The sequence below is a fragment of the Carcharhinus amblyrhynchos genome, chromosome 26, assembly GCF_965287045.1.
Source record: "Carcharhinus amblyrhynchos chromosome 26, sCarAmb.v2.hapA, whole genome shotgun sequence".
In the NCBI taxonomy this organism is placed as follows: domain Eukaryota; kingdom Metazoa; phylum Chordata; class Chondrichthyes; order Carcharhiniformes; family Carcharhinidae; genus Carcharhinus; species Carcharhinus amblyrhynchos.
Window position 1 is genome coordinate 34,790,368 of NC_137349.1, and position 18,718 is coordinate 34,809,085.

Sequence of the window (18,718 nt, forward strand, 5' to 3'; positions counted from 1 at the left end):
GATGATGACAACTATCATCAATTCTTGTATTGCCCTTCAGGGGAGGAAATCTGCCAACCTTATCTGGTCTGGCCTACATGTGACTCCAGAGCCACAGCAAGGTTGTTGACTCTTGACTGCTTTCATGGCCCTTAAGGGATGGGCAGCAGATGTTGGTCTTGCCCAGAGATGCCCACATCCCATGAAAGGAACAAACATCCCCACACCGGCACTCTTACCTGATGGCCCTACAAATATATATTTCTCAAGGGGCAGCAGCCTGGCACAGTGGTTAGCTCTGCTGCCTCACAGCGTCAGGGACCCGGGTCTCAGGTCACTGTCTGCGTGGCGTTTGCATACTCTTCCCGTGTCTGCGTGAGTTTCCTCCGGGTGCTCCGGTTTCCTCCCACGCTCCAAAGATGCGCGGGTTAGGTGAATTGGCTGTGCTAAATCGACCCTTAGTGTCCAAAGATGTGTGTGTTGGGGGGGATTAGCTGGGTAAATAGGTGAGATCCGGGAATACATTCTGGGTGAAATGGTCTTTCTGAGAGACTGGGCCAAATGGCCTCTTTCTGCACTGTAGGGGTTGTAAGATTTAATAGCATTCAGTTTTCTCACAATCTCGTTCAAAGTTAAAAATGTTTCTTGATCCAAGCAACCATATTGTTCCATTTTAGAATACGTTGCAAAGTGAATGGGGAACAAGAGAAGGTGCACTTGTTCAGTATCTGGGTTAATGGTGATGGAGGATAACCCTTGGCCAGCCCCAAGCCTGAGGAAGTATAAAAGCTACGTTCTTACAACGACACAGATGGTCATTTTGTGGTTACATTCACATTTCACTTTTCGAATCTGGATCTCTCCTTCTGCTGAACATGAATGTTCTCCCATCTGCTGCAGGGTACAATTACGACTACTCTCATTAAACACTGTCAGCTTTGGACCCAAGCTTAGACTTTGCGAGGCTCTCCCTCGATTTCCTATTGATGGAGAGGGGGTGGGCAACCAGATCTTTTTGTTCCCGTTTATTCCTGCCCCCCCTCTTCAATGAATTAGCACATTGTGTCCTCGGTTAAAATACGTTGTGGGGAAGGGCAGCTGTTAAATGTTCAGAGTCCTATTTATAGTTTACATTTACAGAGGGCAGAATCTTCCCATCCCGCCAGCCACGGGAAGCGTAACGGATGGGGACAGACCCATGCAAAGGTTCATTGGCCTTGAGCAGGATTTTCCGGTCCGGGGTAAATGCGGCCGGAAAACCCCGCCCAATAATTCCAATTCTCTTTCCCTATCTCGTGGTGCACTAAGGCAGACTTCCATCTGTTTCCATACCTTTTAATTCCTGAAACAGTTGCTAGCCTGGCACCAGAGGCTCATAGCTTGAGGGGCACCGCTCCATGTCAAGAGTGTCTGACCTTCGTGTCCAAAGATGTATGTGTTTGGGGGGGATTACCTGGGTAAATATGTGAGGTTCAGGAATACATCCTGGGTGAAATGCTCTTTCAGAGAGATGGGGCAGACTTGATGGGCCAAATGGCCTCTTGACGCAGTGTAGGGATTTAACATCATTTAGTCTTCTCAGAAGCTCGTAGAAAGTTAGAAATATTTCTTGGTCCAAATGACCATTTCCATTTTAGAATATCGTGACCAGCGAGTGGGGAACAGGATATGATCGAGAAGTTGCACTTGTTCAGCTCTTAGTGGCAGACAATGAAGTGTTAGAAGGACTTATCAACTGAGACGGTTGGATGGGACTCGAACCCAGAGCTTCTGGCTCAGAGGCAGGGATGCTACCCACTGCGCCACAAGGCCTCTTTGCACTTACGGTAACTACAGTGTTGACTTGTTATATTGCATTCCCCCCATTGAACCTTCCTACAGACACCCCAAATATTAGAACCAAAATTCACAGAGTAAAGGTATTCAGTCCATCAAGTTAGTGCTTGCTCCTTACCACAACCATTCAAGCTCTCTTGCTTTCTTCTCATAATCACTTAGTAAATATCCAGTTTTCCTCTGGAGGTTACAATGGTCTCTGACTCGATATTTCCCTGTGGCAAAACATTCTACCTCTAAAAATCTTCTGAGTAAAACTCAAATCTTAAGCTCTCTGTTCACCCTCTCTAAGTGACAATTTTAAATCAATCACCGCTTGCCATGAATTCCCCAAACCCTTTATCATTTTAAAAACCTTTAAAAAGTGTTGTTGGAATTCCCACATCCAGGGTAGTGCACAAGTCAGACTTCCATCTGTCCCCATCGCTAGTTTTGCCTTGAAACAGACCCTGTCACCAGAGGCCTATATCTCGGGGGACACCCCTCCTGCGTAAATATGGATGACCAGGGGTTTCTCCTGCTCTTAGCCCCGGCCATTGTTGTGTGTCGGAAGGATTTTGTGAGTTAGTACTCAAGGAAGGAATGCAGCTTCCTTGGCCATCAACTCTCGGGGTAGGATTCACACTACCAGAAGGACATGGAGGCTTTGGAGAGAGTACAGAAAAGCTTTACCGGGGTGTTGCCTGGTATGGAGTGTATTAACTATGAGGAGACATTGAATAAACTGGGATTGCATTCCCTGGAAAGACAGAGGCTGAGAGGCTACCTGATAGAAGTTTATAAAATTATGAGGGGCACAGATAAGGTGAACAGTTGGAAGATCTTTCCGAGAGCAGAAATGGCAATTACAAGGGGGCGCAAGTTCAAAGTAAGGAGGGAAAGGTTCAGTGGAGATGTGCGGGGGAAGTTTTTTACACAGAGAATGGTGGAGGCCTGGAATGCACTGCCATGTTAGGTGGTTGAGGCAAACACGGAAGCGACATTTAGATCTTATCCGGATAGACACAGGAACAGATGGGAATAGAAGGATACTGGCAATTGGTCTAGATATGACAATGTGTTTGGTGCAGGCTTGGAGGGCCGAAGGGCCTTGTGCTGTGCTGTTCTTTGTTCATAGGCAGGAATGCTATCCAATGCACCACAAGACTTCCATAAATCACCTCTTGGCCTTCGCTATTCTACTAAAAATAGTCTCAGTATCTTAAATCTCTCCTTATAATAATTATTTCCCTTCTTTGGGCGCCACCATGGTTCAATGGTTCTAAATGTTCCCCCTCTAATTGGGAACCCAAATCTGCTTTGGGTTCTCTAACCACTGTAGATGTGTGTAACCTTCTGATTCACTGTGATCGACTGATCTGTAGCAGAACATTATCTGTTATTGTATCTTCATTCCCTTGATCCTTAGAGCTACCATTTTGGGAACACTGAGGCAGTGTCATTTTCCATGTTGTTACGGTGGCTGGTGTCCAACAGAACTGAGCAAGCAGCTCTCTTAAATATAATACTCTTCCAGTTTGTCAGGGACAGGGGAAAACAGGGGTCATGCTGGGTTCAGGAGTTATGTGGAAACTGTGAACCATAAAGTTATATATTTAAGTGGTTGCAGATTGCTTTAAGAGCTGATCACATGATTTGGTGATAAGGTGTTACAGAGGCTGCTGTTTTATATTCAGTTTGTACTCTGGGCAGTGCATAGATCATGGAGCAATTCACCCAAGAAATTCTAAGTGTCGAGTTTGCGTAAAAATTGGAGTAACTCCTGCTGTTTTTGTTTCGTTGGATTTTTAAAATGAATCTCCCACACACTGCAGAGTGCCCTAGTGAGGCCCACATTGAAAACTTGGGGGCGTAACCTATTCTCACTGGAGAGGCCGGCAGCATAGAACTGAGTGGGCCACTGCGCACGTGCCAATCTATCAGAATGGATATCAGTGATTACCTACCTGTTGCCCAGCAATGGGGAGCAGCAATAAACCCTGCTGGAGTGAACCATTCCTGGCTGGGTAGGGAGATACTTGTGGGCCTGGAGACTTCGGTTGGGAGGCCCATGGGGAGTGGGGTGTTCAGAGTGGGGGGGGGGGGGAATAGAGGAGGGAGGGGGTAGGTTTCCCTGTGTCTGTGGTGGAGGGGAGGGAGTTGTTCTTGTGTCTGTGTGGTGGTGGGGAGGGGAGTTTCTCTGTGTCTGTGGAAGGGGGATGTTTTGTGTTTTTGTTGGGGGGGGAAGGGGGTTGTTCCTTGTGTCTGTGTGAGTGGGGGTTCTCCGTGTCTGTGGGAGCGCCAACCCTGTGTCTGTGAAGGGAATGTTCCCTGGGTGCGTAGTGGGCTGATCTGATGTTCCCCATGTGAGTTGAGGGGGGTTCTCCCTGTCTGTTGTTAAGTGGGGTAAGTGGAGATTCAGATATTTAAATTTGAATTTTAATATGGAAATCAGCTCTGCGTTGATTACCGGCAGGGAACTGATGACGCTTAAAATCCATGCCCTGGAGATGTGTCCAGCGGGGAGCCTGTTAAACAGCCTCTGCTTATGTCTCCTGGCCCATTACGCTGCCTCTCAAGCCAGCCCCAACACCCAATAAGATCTGCCATCTCAATTTTATTTTACCACCACTTTATCTCTATATCCTTTGATCTCTTGAGTTTGCAAAGCCAGTCCAGGTACTGAGGTCATGAGAAAACAGGATTGCAGCTAAAATGGGATCCCCCAAACAGACACACACCGTCCCTCCACCCCACCCCCACCTGTCCGAACACCCCACCCCTATGGGCCTCCCAATGGAAGCTACCCCAGCATTGTCCCCCGACACTGCCATGCCTTGGCACTGCCTCTCAAGGATACTGCTGGGGGCAATGCTTTCCCCCTTAGGGGGGCATTGCCAGGGGGCAATGCTCAGGCACTGCCAGGATACTGCCTGGGCACAATGCTTTCCCCCTTAGGGGTTATACTTACCTGTGTGCTCCCAGCATGGACTGTTCGCTAGGTTGTAAGCCTTGCCAATGAGATGTATCACTAGTGGGACAGAAATCCCTAGGTGGGGACGACAAACGAGTGGGGTGGCCGGCTATTACGCTGATACTTGGTAATGTACGGCAAAGAGCTTCCCAACCTTTCATGGGGCGAGCCCTATTATATCATTGGCAGGGTGGGGGAACGACAGAACAGGGAAATCCTGCTCCCGTGAGTGCTGTTTCAGGACCCCACCTCAATCCTCCACCTGGCCTTCATTCCCATCCCCTGAAAATGGGGACTGACAATCCCCCCACACTGTGTCACCCTCTACCAATTGTGCGCCTGTCAATTGGGGCACCTAATGCTTGGCGGGTTCTTGAAAAGAAGTGTAAAGCAACAGTTACTGAAGCTGTGGTGTAGTAGAGTGGGGAGGCACGTGCTGGTAATGTCTCACTCTGCAAATAAATGTGAGCCTGAGTGACGATGCTCCTCGATCATCCTTTACTAACTGGCGATGGGATGATAGATTGCACTCGGTGCTTTGATAGAGCCGCTCCCCAAGGTCAGTGAGAGATTAATTGTAGTTTGTGAGGGGTGTTAATCTTGAGGTTGATAATGGATGGCCAATCCTTAATCCTTTCACTTGGGGGTTGGGAGGAGCCATGGTGGGGAAGGTGACGGGGGTGGGGGGAAGGGGGGGAGGAGCTATATGGGGGTGTGGTGACGGAGCAGGTTCACAAGGTGAGAAACCGGCAAGAAATACCCAAATTTCAGTCTATTTCTTTCTACCTTGATAAAGATTGCTCAGTTATGACTTGTTGCTGTTTTATGGATGCGATATTTGAGCCAATCTGGTGCAAGTGTGACACTTTGCATGCATAACATTTTCGAGTGGAATTATTTCTAGTGTGACACTTAGAGATGTGATGGATGAGCTAAATACAAGATTTTTATATTTAAACTAGTTGAACTCCTGTGGTGCTGTTTATGGTGAACTGGATGATTCAATGTTTTATAAGGACAAATTATACCATGAAGCACACGTCATACCATGCTGGAGCCAAAGTGATTCAGTCTTTAACCAGATCCGTCATTTTAAGGCCACAAATTTGATTTGATGTAAATTGGCCCACCTTGTGCTCAATCAGAGGTTAGCTGCGATCAGTGACGATGGCTTGGAGGTTGGCAGGTATTAGTCAATTCCACCACTAGGTTGCTCAGGGCAGAACACCCCGTGACTGCTTCTCATTTCTTTTTAACATATTTCTAACATCTGGATTGGTAATTCCGTCCCTTGAACAATATAAAGATAACAATATACCCTCCTCTTGGAGGGTAGCAGGAGTTGGGAAGACTTGGCATGCCCACCAAGGGAGAACGCGCCAGGAACCACAGGAACATGCCAGGAACCACAGCAGTCAGCCCAACTCACGTGGGGAGACGTTTGGAGGCAGCCGTGATGGGTGGCTGTTTGAAAGGCCCCACCTTTGCCACCCTTCTGGGGCTCCATCCCAGTTATACTAAAAGGTAAAGTTCATTAGTCACAAGTAAGGCTGACGTTAACACTGCAATGAACTTTTGGTGAAATTCCCCTAGCCGCCACCTTTCCGTGTAAATGTACCTAACCAGCACGTCTTTCGGATTGCGGGAGGAAACCCACGCAGACACGGGGAGAATGGGCAAACACAGTGACCCAAGCCGGGAATCGAACCCAGGTCCCTGGTGCTGTGAGGTAACAGTGCTAACCACTATGCCACCATGCTGCTCTACCTTCAACCTTTCCCCCACACACCCAGTGGCCCATTCACACCATTTTATGCACCCCATTCATCTCACTATGGCCCCTAATTCCCACCCATACCAAGCTATGATGCTTCTATGCCTATTAACCGACTGTATACCTTTGAACTCAATAGCGATAATAGAATGTGGTTAAAAAAAAATTTTTTAAAAATCTGTCATTCATTGGTAACTTTCCACGTTCTTTAAAAACAATTTCTTTTTACTACAGATCAATAAATGTGTCAACAATCCAGACACATTAAAAATCAATGGCAGGTACTGTAAGCACTTGAAACATCTTTACCTTGTGTAAATAAACAATGCGCAATTGACAGAAGAGATCAGAGAGCCAGAGCTATCAATCAAGCAATAGTGTCCCTGGGGCTGAGATGTTTCAATACTCTAACATGGATTTCTAGACTCTCAGCCAAGAATACATAATAAGGCTTGGTTGAGACCCAGAAATCCATCTCTGGTGTTTTATTTTGTTTTTCAGAAAGTGGCGTGCCTTGGCATTGTGGGGCATGAAGAGAACCTATGAGCTGAATTTTCCAAAGAATCTCTTCAGGAGACTTTGGCTCATAGTACCCCTGAAGCGCTGTGAACCATGACCCTTTAAAAAGCTGGTCCAGCTCCCAGAGGATTAGGGTGGATCTGAGTCCCTTTAAGGCCATTGTCATTTTTAATATTATTAGCAGATCTTTTCTGGCATTTCTTGCGGTACGTTAGAAGACATGCTATTTTACATTAATATGGAAGTTATGCTATTTAACACCTCTGCATTATCAAAGCCATTGCTTTACAGTAGTGGGGGAGTTATAGCATGTAGCACTGAGTGTATTATTAGGATTTAAAGCAATAAGGTGTTCAATTGTGGACATAGAAAGCTTTGCCTATCCCTGCAATAGAGTGGGCCAGGCCAGTTGCACCGGATGTGGGATTATGACCAATGCCCTAAAATGCTGTTCTGGAAATTGGAAACCTTGGGAATAGGATTGGGAATCCCAGAAGTGGGTCCCAGACACCGTAGTCATCCCTCTGTGAAAACTCCCCAACTTCATACATTTCAGGCCCATTGAGTCTGTGTGGGCCGAGACAAAAACTTATTTTCAGAGATTCTTTTGCATCTGTAACAAAGTACAGCATAGAATGTTACAGGTACTGAATAAATGACTTTTATTTATGTACCAGTGCAGAGCACCCCGTCAGTGCTCCTAGTCTATCATTAAAACTCTGCTTTATAACAACGGTTACACAACATAATTCACCATATATTATTGCGCTAAGGCGGATCTGTGTCTCTTTAAGGCCGATGCCATTTTTAACACTATCTTTCCTGGCATTTCTTGTATTTTACATTAATTTTTACATTAATATGGACGTTATACTGTTTAACACCTCTGCATTATCGAAGCCATTGTTTTCCAGTAGTGAGGGAGTTATAGCATCTAACACCAAGTGTATTATTAGGCTCATTACTTTAAAGCAATAGAGTGCTTGATTGTGAACATTGAAAGCCTATACATTAGACTATTTGAATGTGAAGGCTTTAGAGGCAGGTTTGACCCTGACTTCATTCACTCAATGTTTCCACCTGCAACAAGGTCAGGTTTTTCACACCTGCTCTGCCTTTGCTTGGGATTAGTTAACACAGCACTGCTCAAGGATTGCAGGAAATTTCAGATAATGCGTAAGGAATTACAATTGATCCAAAACCCGATAAAGAGATAAGCTGTGTGCTACCACCAATGTATCAGAGAGTTTAAGTTCATTGTCACAGGTAGGCTTATATTGGTGGCACGGTAGCACAGTGGCTAGCACTGCAGCTTCACAGAGCCAGGGACCAGGGTTCAATTCCCGGCTTGGGTGACTGTCTGTGCGGAATCTGCACATTCTCCCCGTGTCTGCATGGGTTTCCTCCCACAGTCTGAAAGACATCATGATTGGCTCTGCTGAATTCTTCTCCCACGTACCCGAACAAGCACCAGAGTTTGGCGACTAGGGGATTCTCACAGTAACTTCATTGCAGTGTTAATGTAAACCTACGTGTGACACTAATGAATAAACTTTGGGGGGGGTGGGGTCAGGAAGTGAGTTATTTGTCATGGAATTCCTAGCCTCTAGCCTGCCTCTGTAACCACGTTATTTATTTGGCTGGTCCAGTTCAATTTCTGGTCAATGGTAACCCCTGGGATGTTGATGTTGGGGGATTAGCCTTGGCAGTGCCGCTGAATGTCAAGGAGAGACAGTTCGAGTCTCTTATACCGAATGAACACAGTCTGGCGATTGTGTGAGACAAGTGGTTCCTACCACTTTTCAGCCTAAGTCCGAAAGTTAATCCTTTAACAAGAGTGTTTCAGAAACTCTTCCTGTACCTCCACCTGCCCCAGGACCAAATCCTGAGGTGGCTCAGGCTCAACAAAGAGATGGTCACCGAACGGTGCTGCTTCCTATAATCCAGACTGCTGCCTTATAACAGGATAAGGATGGCCCTTTATGTCAGTGGCCATAAAGCTAACATTGCAATTAAACTTTTATGTGTCAGGGTCCTTCCGAGTCAAAGCGATTGACATCTTGAACATTTCCCAGTGTATCGCCCATCATAGCATCCAGCAGGACAAAGAGACCATCTGTTCCCCAAGAAGCGAGTATGTCATCTGCTCCCTCTGGAAGAAGAAACAGAAGGAAAGGGCACATGGATTTGCCGGGTTAGTGAGTTCCTGATGGTGCAGACACCATTGACAGTCCACATGTGGTGCTGTGGGACCCCCATCTCTGCAACAAATACAGGGACTACCATTCTATAAATGTGTAGTTTGTAATGGCTTCAACGAAGCCCATGAGATTGGCCTCTTGGAGTATGAGCTCCCTGATTGAGGTAATGATTGCCTGCCCAATCAGGGAGCCTGTATATGAATACATGAGTGCTAAGTCCACTAACACTCCTGATTCTGACTTTGTAACTAGGGGCAGAATTTTCCTGTCCCGCCCGCTGGGAGAATCTTAATGGGTGGCACAGAAAATTATGCCTTAGGGCAAGAATGGCGAGAAAATCCTGCCCTAGGATTGAAGTAGAGTTTATAAATAACGGGAATCTGATGAAGGGACACCAGCCTCTGAGGATTTATTTCGCAGTTGACATTTTGCAAGCATGCCAACAACATTATATAGGTGATTACTTTTCCCTTTTATTCTTTTGTGGGATGTGCTATTGGCAAGGCCAGCACTCGTTGCCCCTCCACATGGACTGAGTGGCTTATGAGGCCATTTGAGAGGAAAGCTGTGGACTGTAGGCCAGACAACATAAGGATGGCAGATTCCCTTCCCTGAAGGACGTGAATGAACCAGATGCTCCTTACAATTTGTGTTAGTTGTCATGGTCACCATGACGGAGACCGGAAATCAATTTTAGATGTTATTATTTGAATTTAAACTCCACCAGCTGCTGTGGTGGGATTTGAACTCATGTCTCCCAGAGCATTAATCTGGGCCTTGGGATTACTCACCCAGTGGGTGCTCCTACACATGGCTGAGTGAAGGTTGCTGACTCTTACAAGGGCAGACCGCAGATGGCCTTGCAGAATGATTTGGAGCAGCTCTGGGCCTTGTAAGGGCTTGGTCGCAGACGTCACCACCTCGGCTCAGGTGGCAGCAGTCTGGGCTGGCTGGCTGGCTGAGAGCAAGGACCTTGTCAGTTCATCTATCATTTTGCGTCCACGGGAAGATGTTGGCAACGGCACATTGGCAGTGTCGGGAGCACAACTCATCTTGAGAGAAGTTAGCAGATTTACACTTCTGCTGTTCTCACAGGGTGACACTTCAGCACTCCTAGTCATCTGTTAGGGAACAAATTGCTGGATTTCCACAAAACCCTGCTTGGGTATCAGGAAGTATAAGATCAGAAAGGGAGGGTAAGGGGGAGGGAAGCGGGAAGGAAAGTGTAAAGTATGAGCTCCAAGGTCACTCCATCTGTAGCTTACACTTCATGTAGCACGGTAAAGGAGTGGAGGGGGAGCACGAGTCAATGGCGTGCTATCATTCCATGCCAACACAGGATGTGAAAGGATATGTCACAGCTAGTCCCACGATACAGGCACCATCTCCTCGAACAAGCTAAATGCATGAAGCCATGCCCTTGCCATCAAACCAGGGGCCTGTTACACCAACAAGACCCTGATGCCATCTCACCCACAGGGCTTATACCAAAAGTGGTGCCATGAGAGACAGGATCACTGTTCCACGGCCTGTCAGAGAAACAGGCCTCATCTCCCCAGAATGATGACCACTCCAAAAACCATGGAAATCCTTCCCACTCTACCTCAGGCCCAATGGGCAGCCTCCAGGTCCCCCCACCACCGCCTCCCCAATCCTCCTGATGGATTGACCGTGGTGAATTGCCCCTAAGGTCAGGGGGATTAGCAGGGATAGACGCTGAGTGGGATTGTTGTCAATGCAGGATTGATGGGCCGAATGGCCTTTTTCTGGACTGTATGGATTCTGTGATTCAATCATTCATCAGCTGAAAGCCATACCAGCCATCTCCACAGTTTCTCTGAATGAGATTGTCAAACCTGTGCTGGCTCTGAGCATTGACAATGGCTGACTCATGCAACATCAGATCATTGGCAGAGGGGAGATGTCCATCCATCAGTCTGGATGAGATTCAAATCCAAATCCCAGAGGCAAAGGGACAGTTTTCTCATTTGTACTCCATCCCATTCCCCACTTCTTAAAAGTTCTTTAAATTAAAAGGAACTGCTGCCTCTCTGAAACCGGTGTGAGGAACTTCTACTCCTGGGTCCAAAATGCAGACTTAGGACATTACCTAGCTCCGTGAATCCGACTCGGGAAAAAGAGGGCCGGGCATTGGAATTTTCATTCCATGATTTGGGAGAGGTGGGGTGTGTGGTTGGGTATGAGGTGGGGAGATAGCGAGCTAGATTACAAGTCATGCCCGTCAAACCAGTTGCAGACTGGCAGGGATGGCCAGAAGGCCAGCCTCTCTGTTGTAATGTTGTGTGAAAGATTGACAAAAGAAACCCTCCAATCTTCACCCCTTCTCACTCTCCCACACATTCCCCATGACCCACCCAATCCAATCCATATCATCTTGTGCCCGTGTACCCATCCTCCATTACCTACATAACTTCTATATCCACCCAGCCCATGCCTTCAATGCCAACCAATGTCCCTGTACCTATTGAAATAAACATTTTTAACACTCCAGATTTTTTTTTTTCCAAATGTTTAAAGGGCAGATATTTTAAATACCTTGACAATTTGACAGTTCCCTTTGGTATTTGTTTTTGACAGTTCTCTTGACAATCTTGACAGGTCTCTTTGAACTGTCCCTTTGACAGATGCTTCTGACAAATGATTTTGGCAGGTCAGTTGACTGTTCCAACGAGCCAGACTTAATGACGGGCTTTTTACGCACATTTACACCTATCTATAGCAATTCCAAAATGTGCCTGACCTACCCCAAAAGGTACCTGACCTCCACCAAAGATGGCCCAGGACCCCATCCAAAGGAGATACACTGGCCATCCAAACAAGACCACCAAGTCCTGGTTAGCTCTTACCAGGTCCAATCTGCACTCTACAGGTTTCACACCACTGGCCTACCAAAATTCCGCTTCAGTGGAGGCAATGAATGCTTTAAAGGGCTGTAAATCGCCCATGCGTAAACCCCAGCCCGATTCCAGTGCTCCCCCCACCCACGGGAATAGGAAGTGATGTGTCCAGAGGCAGGACTTCCCGTTTCTGGATGCCATTTTTGCTACGACAGAGAGGTTCTGCATCATGATTGAGTATCCAGGACTTGTCTGACTGCGTTCCCTATCGGTGTGATAGCTTCCTTACTGGCATGCAACATCATGTGATTGGGATAGGAAGGGGCCACAGTGGACACAAAAGGGGAAGATTTGTCCAGTTTTGTTCTGGCACTTGGTACAGCTGTCCCATTGGGCCACCAATCAAACTTAGACCCTCAGTGCAATTTTAGCCTGTAATATTGAGGTGTGAACACGTGGGTTTGGGAATCCCTTAAAGGGACCCTGTCTTTGTCGCCGTGAAGAGACAGGGGTTAAACGTTCTGTGCTCGTAACAAATTTTTGTGATGTAACGACAAGTTTCCATGGAAGCCTCACCATCGTTTTGAGTGCTTGCCAAGAACCTTTGAATAAAGATATTGTCTCTTTAATTGGTTCACATTACTTTCGTCCAAACAGCCAGCAATTCCCAACAGCTCCCATTCTCCAATCTGCCAACCACTGATTGTTTGTGACTGAACATATGTTCCTTGTGAGATCGGAGACGTTTCATTTTTCCTTCTTTACAAGGCGGACCTCGACCTTGTCACAAAGCAGTTCACCGACAGCCCGATTAAAACAAATAAAGCCTTGCTTTAAGTGGCAGAGGATCTGAAGATCTGTTCTAAGATTTTTATACAAGTTCACATTTTCTACATTTGTCCCAATTCGTCCTTACTGTCCCTGCCACTCTCATTCATTATTTTCTTTCTTCATTGGTGGCAAGATGGTACAGTGGTTAGCAAACTGCAGCCTCACAGTGTCAGGGACCTGGGTTCGATTCCTGGCTTGGGTCACTGTCTGCATGGAGTTTGTACATTCTCCCTGTGTCTGCATGGGTTTCCTCCCAGTACTCCAGTTTTCTCCCGCAGTCCATAGATGTGCGAATTAGGTGGATTGGCCATGCTAAATTGCCCCATAGTGTCCAAAGGTGTGTAGTTTAGGTGGAATGGCCATGCTAAATTGCCCCATAGTGTCCAAAGGTGTGTAGTTTAGGTGAAATGGCCATGCTAAATTGCCCCACAGTGTCTAAAGGTGTGCAGTTTAGGTGGAATGGCCATGCTAAATTGCCCCATTGTGTACAAAGGTGTGTAGTTTAGGTGGAATGGCCATGCTAAATTGCCACGTAGTGTCCAAAGGTGTGTAGTTTAGGTGGGATAGCCATTGTAAATGTACAAGATTACAAGGATGGGACGGAGAGGTGGGCCTGGGTAAGATGCTCTTCAGAGATGACTCAATGGGTTGATAGCCTTCTTCTGCACTGTAAGGATTCTATGGGATTCTCGGGCTCAATTTCTCCAAAGCTGCTGCTGGGTTTTCCAGTTTCACATAACACACATCCTAACTCTCACTGAAAATCTGATCCTGACAACATACCTCTTAAAATGTTCAACTCCTGTTATCAAAGACTTCCCCACGCTCTTTGCCTGCACCCCAACAGATCAACTTTTAAATCTTCAACCTTGTCGTCACAAAAAATTTGGGAGTAACGAAGGAGGTGCATCCAGGAAGTCATTGCTTCCCTGTCCACATCACCATCCAATTGATTCTCGGGTTTTTAACCTCTAAAGGTTTGTATTTGTATTGCCTGTCTTTGTCTCAAGAAGAATTTCTCCAGCCCAGCCCTAAATTTGACTTTTGCTCTTTTGAACCATATCTGCCTGCCTTATTTCAACAGTTTACCTGATTAATTTTCCGGATTTATCTTTCCCACATTGGATATCCTACTAGAGGTTCACATCCAATTTCCAATGGCTTCTTTCACTGTAGAAAAAGCACCGGTTTTTCCAATTGTTTGATTGAACTTCCATCCTCCACGTCTTGGGTCAGTCTGGCGAATATTAAGCAAAGAGAACTACTGAGGTGAGAATGGGTTTCCTCCGGAAAACATAGAATCTGTACAGTAGGAAGCCATTTGGCCCATCGAGCCTGCACAGGCAACAATTACAGAGGAGATGAGTATTTCACTCAGAGGGTGGTGAGTGGAGTGGAATCGGCTGCCTTCGGTGGTGGTGGAGGTAAACTCGCTGGGGTCTTTTAAGAGACTTCTGGATGAGTACATGGGATTTAATGGGATTGAGGGTTATAGATAGGCCTGGTAGGCAGGGGTATGATCAGCGCAACTTGTGGGCCGAAGGGCCTGTTTGTGCTGTAGAGTTCTCTGTTCTATATTCAATCCCACTCAGGACCTATCCCCACACATTTATCCTGCTAATCCTCCTGACACTAAGGGACAATTTAGCATGGCCAATCGACCTAACCCGCACATCTTTAGAGTGTGGGAGGAAACCCATGCTGACACGGGGAGAAAGTGTAAACTCTACACAGTCAGCCGAGGCCCGAATTAAGCCCAGGACCCTGCTGCTGTGGAGGCAGCAGTGCAAACCACTGTGCCACCACGTCACTCCAGTCCTGGAGCTTCTGTCCACCTTCTTTGAATGCTTGCTTTGTATCCGGTGACCAGGACACTACTCAAAGCATGAGAGTTATAAACATGTACAGAGTTAGCATGGTGCATTTCTCTGCTGTTCATTTTGTAGTTCAGCGCCTTACTTGACCTATCAATTGCTACCCAATAATGAGGATGAGACCATGAAAACTGCTTGTGCTTTTTTTGAATTCATATTTAGTTCTTTCAGAATCACTCCTGGATTAGGTACGTCACCGGCTTTGTTATTTCTGTGTGCAGTACCTCACATTTACCTTAATCAAATTTCACTTGCCACTTTAATGCCTATTGTAATATTTTGTTGAACAAGCGGTGGCACAGTGATTAGCACTACTGCCTCACAGCTCTGGGGACCCAGGTTCAATTCCAGCCTGGGGTGTCTGCCTGCGTGAAGTTTGCATGTTCTCCGAGTGGGTTTCCTTCCACAGTCTAAAGATGTGTGAGCTGGGTTGATAAGCCACGCTGAATTCCCCCTTCGAGTCAGAGGGATTAGCAGGGTAAATATGTGTGGTTACGGGAATAGGGCTAGGGCGGGATTGTTGCTGGCGTGGGCCTGATGGGCCAAATGGCCTCCTTCTACACTGTAGGGATTCTACATTTTGCAGTCGATTCATTCACACCTCAGTTGTTCTTTTTGTTTAATACTGGCCAGAATACTCCAACCTCATCCGCAGATAGGATTCTCCAGTCCTGCTGCACGCGGTTTGGCTGAGCGCCAGATTCTCCATCCTCGCTGACAGTGACAGTGGGGCATTGAACAACCAGAGAATCCCAACCATTGTCTGCTTCATCCTGATCCATCAGACAATTATAGAATCATGGTGTTTCACAGCACAGAAAGAGGCCCTTCAGCCCATCGTCTCCATGCTAGCCATCAAGCACCTATTTATTCTAACCCCATTTCCCAGCAGTTAGTTCTTTTTTCATTTACCTCCTGTTGGTTCTGAACAACTTCCCCCGGTTTTGCTCTGCTTAACTTTATAATTATCTCTAACGTCGCATTTCACCCAGGAGGCTCAACGCTTCCCACCAAACTGTGCACCCTCATGGTTGACCCCATCTTCAGAGAAAGAGCAAAAATACATTTCTTTGTTGTAAAAGTCAGTGGAATTTATATAGTGCAATTCAGGCCCACAGCATCTCACGGAGTAATTTACAACTAATGAAGCACTTTTTTGGAGTGTATTAGTCACTGTTATGCAAGAAACGCAGCAAGCCAATTTGTACATCCAGAGAAAGTAATCAGGTAATGTGTTTTTACTCATAGAAATTGTAAAAGTTACTGCAGATAAGAAGGCCATTCGGTCCATTGTGTCTAGTATGTCATCTAGTATTAGATGAGGAAATAGCATGGTGGGAACTTTCAAATCTCCTTGAGTGGTCAAAATATTTTGGGCGGCACACTGGTTAGCACTGCTGCCTCACAGCTCCAGGGTCGTGGATTCGATTCTTGGCTTGGGTCACTGCCTGTGTGGAGTTTGCACATTCTCCCCGTGTCTGCGTGGGTTTCCTCCGGGTGCTCTGCTTTCCTGCCACGGTCCAAATATGTGTGGGTTAGGTTGATTGGCCGAGATAAATTCCTCCCTAGTGTCCTGGGATGTATAGGTTAAAGGGATTAGCGGGGTAAATGTGTGGGGATTGGGCCTGGATAGAATTTTGTCGGTACAGGCTCGATGGACCGAATGGCCTCCTTTCGCTCTGTAAAGTTTGTACAATTTTTATGGTGATTTAATTCAGGTGTCAGCACGGTGAAGTCTCAGTCTGAAGAATGTGCTCAAGAAATTGTCTCTAGACCTTGGCAATAAGGGTGCTTCCATTGACCCAAAGCTGGTGGCCATTCAGCCCATAGAGCCTGCTCTGCTATTCAATGAGATTATGCTGATCTGATATGATCCTCAACTCCACTTTCTCGTCTTATCCCCGTTACCCTCAATTCCCTCACTGATTAAAAATCTGTCTGTCTCAGCCTTAAACATACTTACCAACCTAACCTCCACAGCCCTCTGCAGTAAAGATCCCCATAGATTCACCGCCCTCTGAGAGAAGAAATTCCCCTCATCTCATCTTAAATGGACAATACCTTACTCTGAGATTATGCCCTCTGGTACAAGAGGAGAGCCAATAAATCAGGCAGGTTGATCTCCCAGGATGAGGCTATCCCATTTTACTCAGGGTGTGCGGACGCCTATGGAGGGGACCCATGTTTGTGCGTGTGCCTGTGTGTGTGCGTGTGTCCATGTGTGTGTGTGGGCAGCAGGGTGGCACACTGGTTAGCACTGCTGTCACACAATGCCAGGGACCTGGGTTCGATTCCTGGCTTGGGTCTGTGTGGAGTTTGCACGTTCTCCCTGTGTCTGCGTGGGTTTCCTCAGGTGTTCCAGATTCCTCCCACAGTCCAAAGATGTGTAGGTTAGGTTAGGTTGGTTGGCCATGCGGAATTGCCCCTTAATGTCAGGGGGACCAGCTAGGGTAAATGCATAGGGTTATGGGGATAGGGTGGGATTGTGGTTGGTGCAGACTCGATGGGCCGAATGGACACTTTCTGCACTATTTCTGATTCCATGATTCAAGGACTACCTCTCAGCATCTACTCTGTCAAACCCACTGAAAATTTTTACAACGCATGCTTAATACACCAGAAAATTATACATTGTACAGATGAGGGTTTTTATATAATTAGGGACTCCAGGAATGCATTGGCATCTCCAGGCACTTCTGGAGCAACCCTGGAGAAAAAAATCAAAAGATTGATCTTTTTTGGTCATTTTCCTTGAACTTTTCTAGTTACCAGATGGAAATATTGAAAGTGGAATTAAAATAAGCTTTTTTGTTGAGAATCAAGCATCAGTTTAGTTGGGTAATGAGTTCTTTTGCTTTCTAACTGGCCTCAGAGGGCAGCACACCACAATGGAAATGTTGGCCTGTTTGGACTTTGGGGGCAAGTCATGTGAGAAACCTTCAGGAATACGTTTAATCACAATTAGCAACCCTATATGTAATTAAAAGCAAAGTACTGTGGATGCTGGAAATCCAAAATGAAACAAGAAAAGGCTGGAGAAGGACTGCAGGTCTGGCAGCATCTGTGAAGAGAGGTACAGAGTTCACGTGTTAGGTCCAATATGGCCCTTCTAAAAGAACAGAAGGATCGTATTGGACTCGAAACATTAACCCTGTTTCTCTGTATATAATTACACCTAGGATGGAGACTGAACTGCAAAAGTTGCCTAAGTTTTATATCCATAAGACCATAAGATATAGGAACAGAATGAGGTCATTCGGCCCATTGAGTCTGCTCTGCCATTTGATCATGGCTGAAATGTTTCTCAGACCCATTGTCCATCTTTTTCCCATAACCTGCAACACTATTAGATATAGGAGAAGAATTAGGCCATTTGCCCTGCCTGTAGAAGAGTCATATTGGACTCGAGGTGTTCCATAGATACTGCCGGATCTTGTTGAGTTTATCCAACATTTTCTGTTCATACTTTATATTAGATCTAGCTCTTGCGGCTGAGGGGATCAGGGGATATGGGAGGAAGGAGGGATCAGGATATTGAATTCGGTGATCAGCCATGATCATAATGAATGGCAGAGTAGGCTTGAAGTGCTGAATGGCCTACTCATGTTTCTAGTTTCTATGTTTCTACGTCTGCCAATTTATTTGACTTCCATAAAAGGCAAAACATCATTATAAGTAGTCGCATGGTGTTCAGGGGGGAGTGGGAAGATTTAAACCAAATATTGAGAATTTAAATCCTGATCAACTCCCTCCAGGGTTATGGGGATAGGGTGGGATTGTGGTTGGTGCGGTCTCGATGGGCCCAATGGACACTTTCTGCACTGTTTCTGATTCCATGATTCAAGGAATACCTCTCAGCATCTACTCTGTCAAACCCACTGAAAATTTTTACA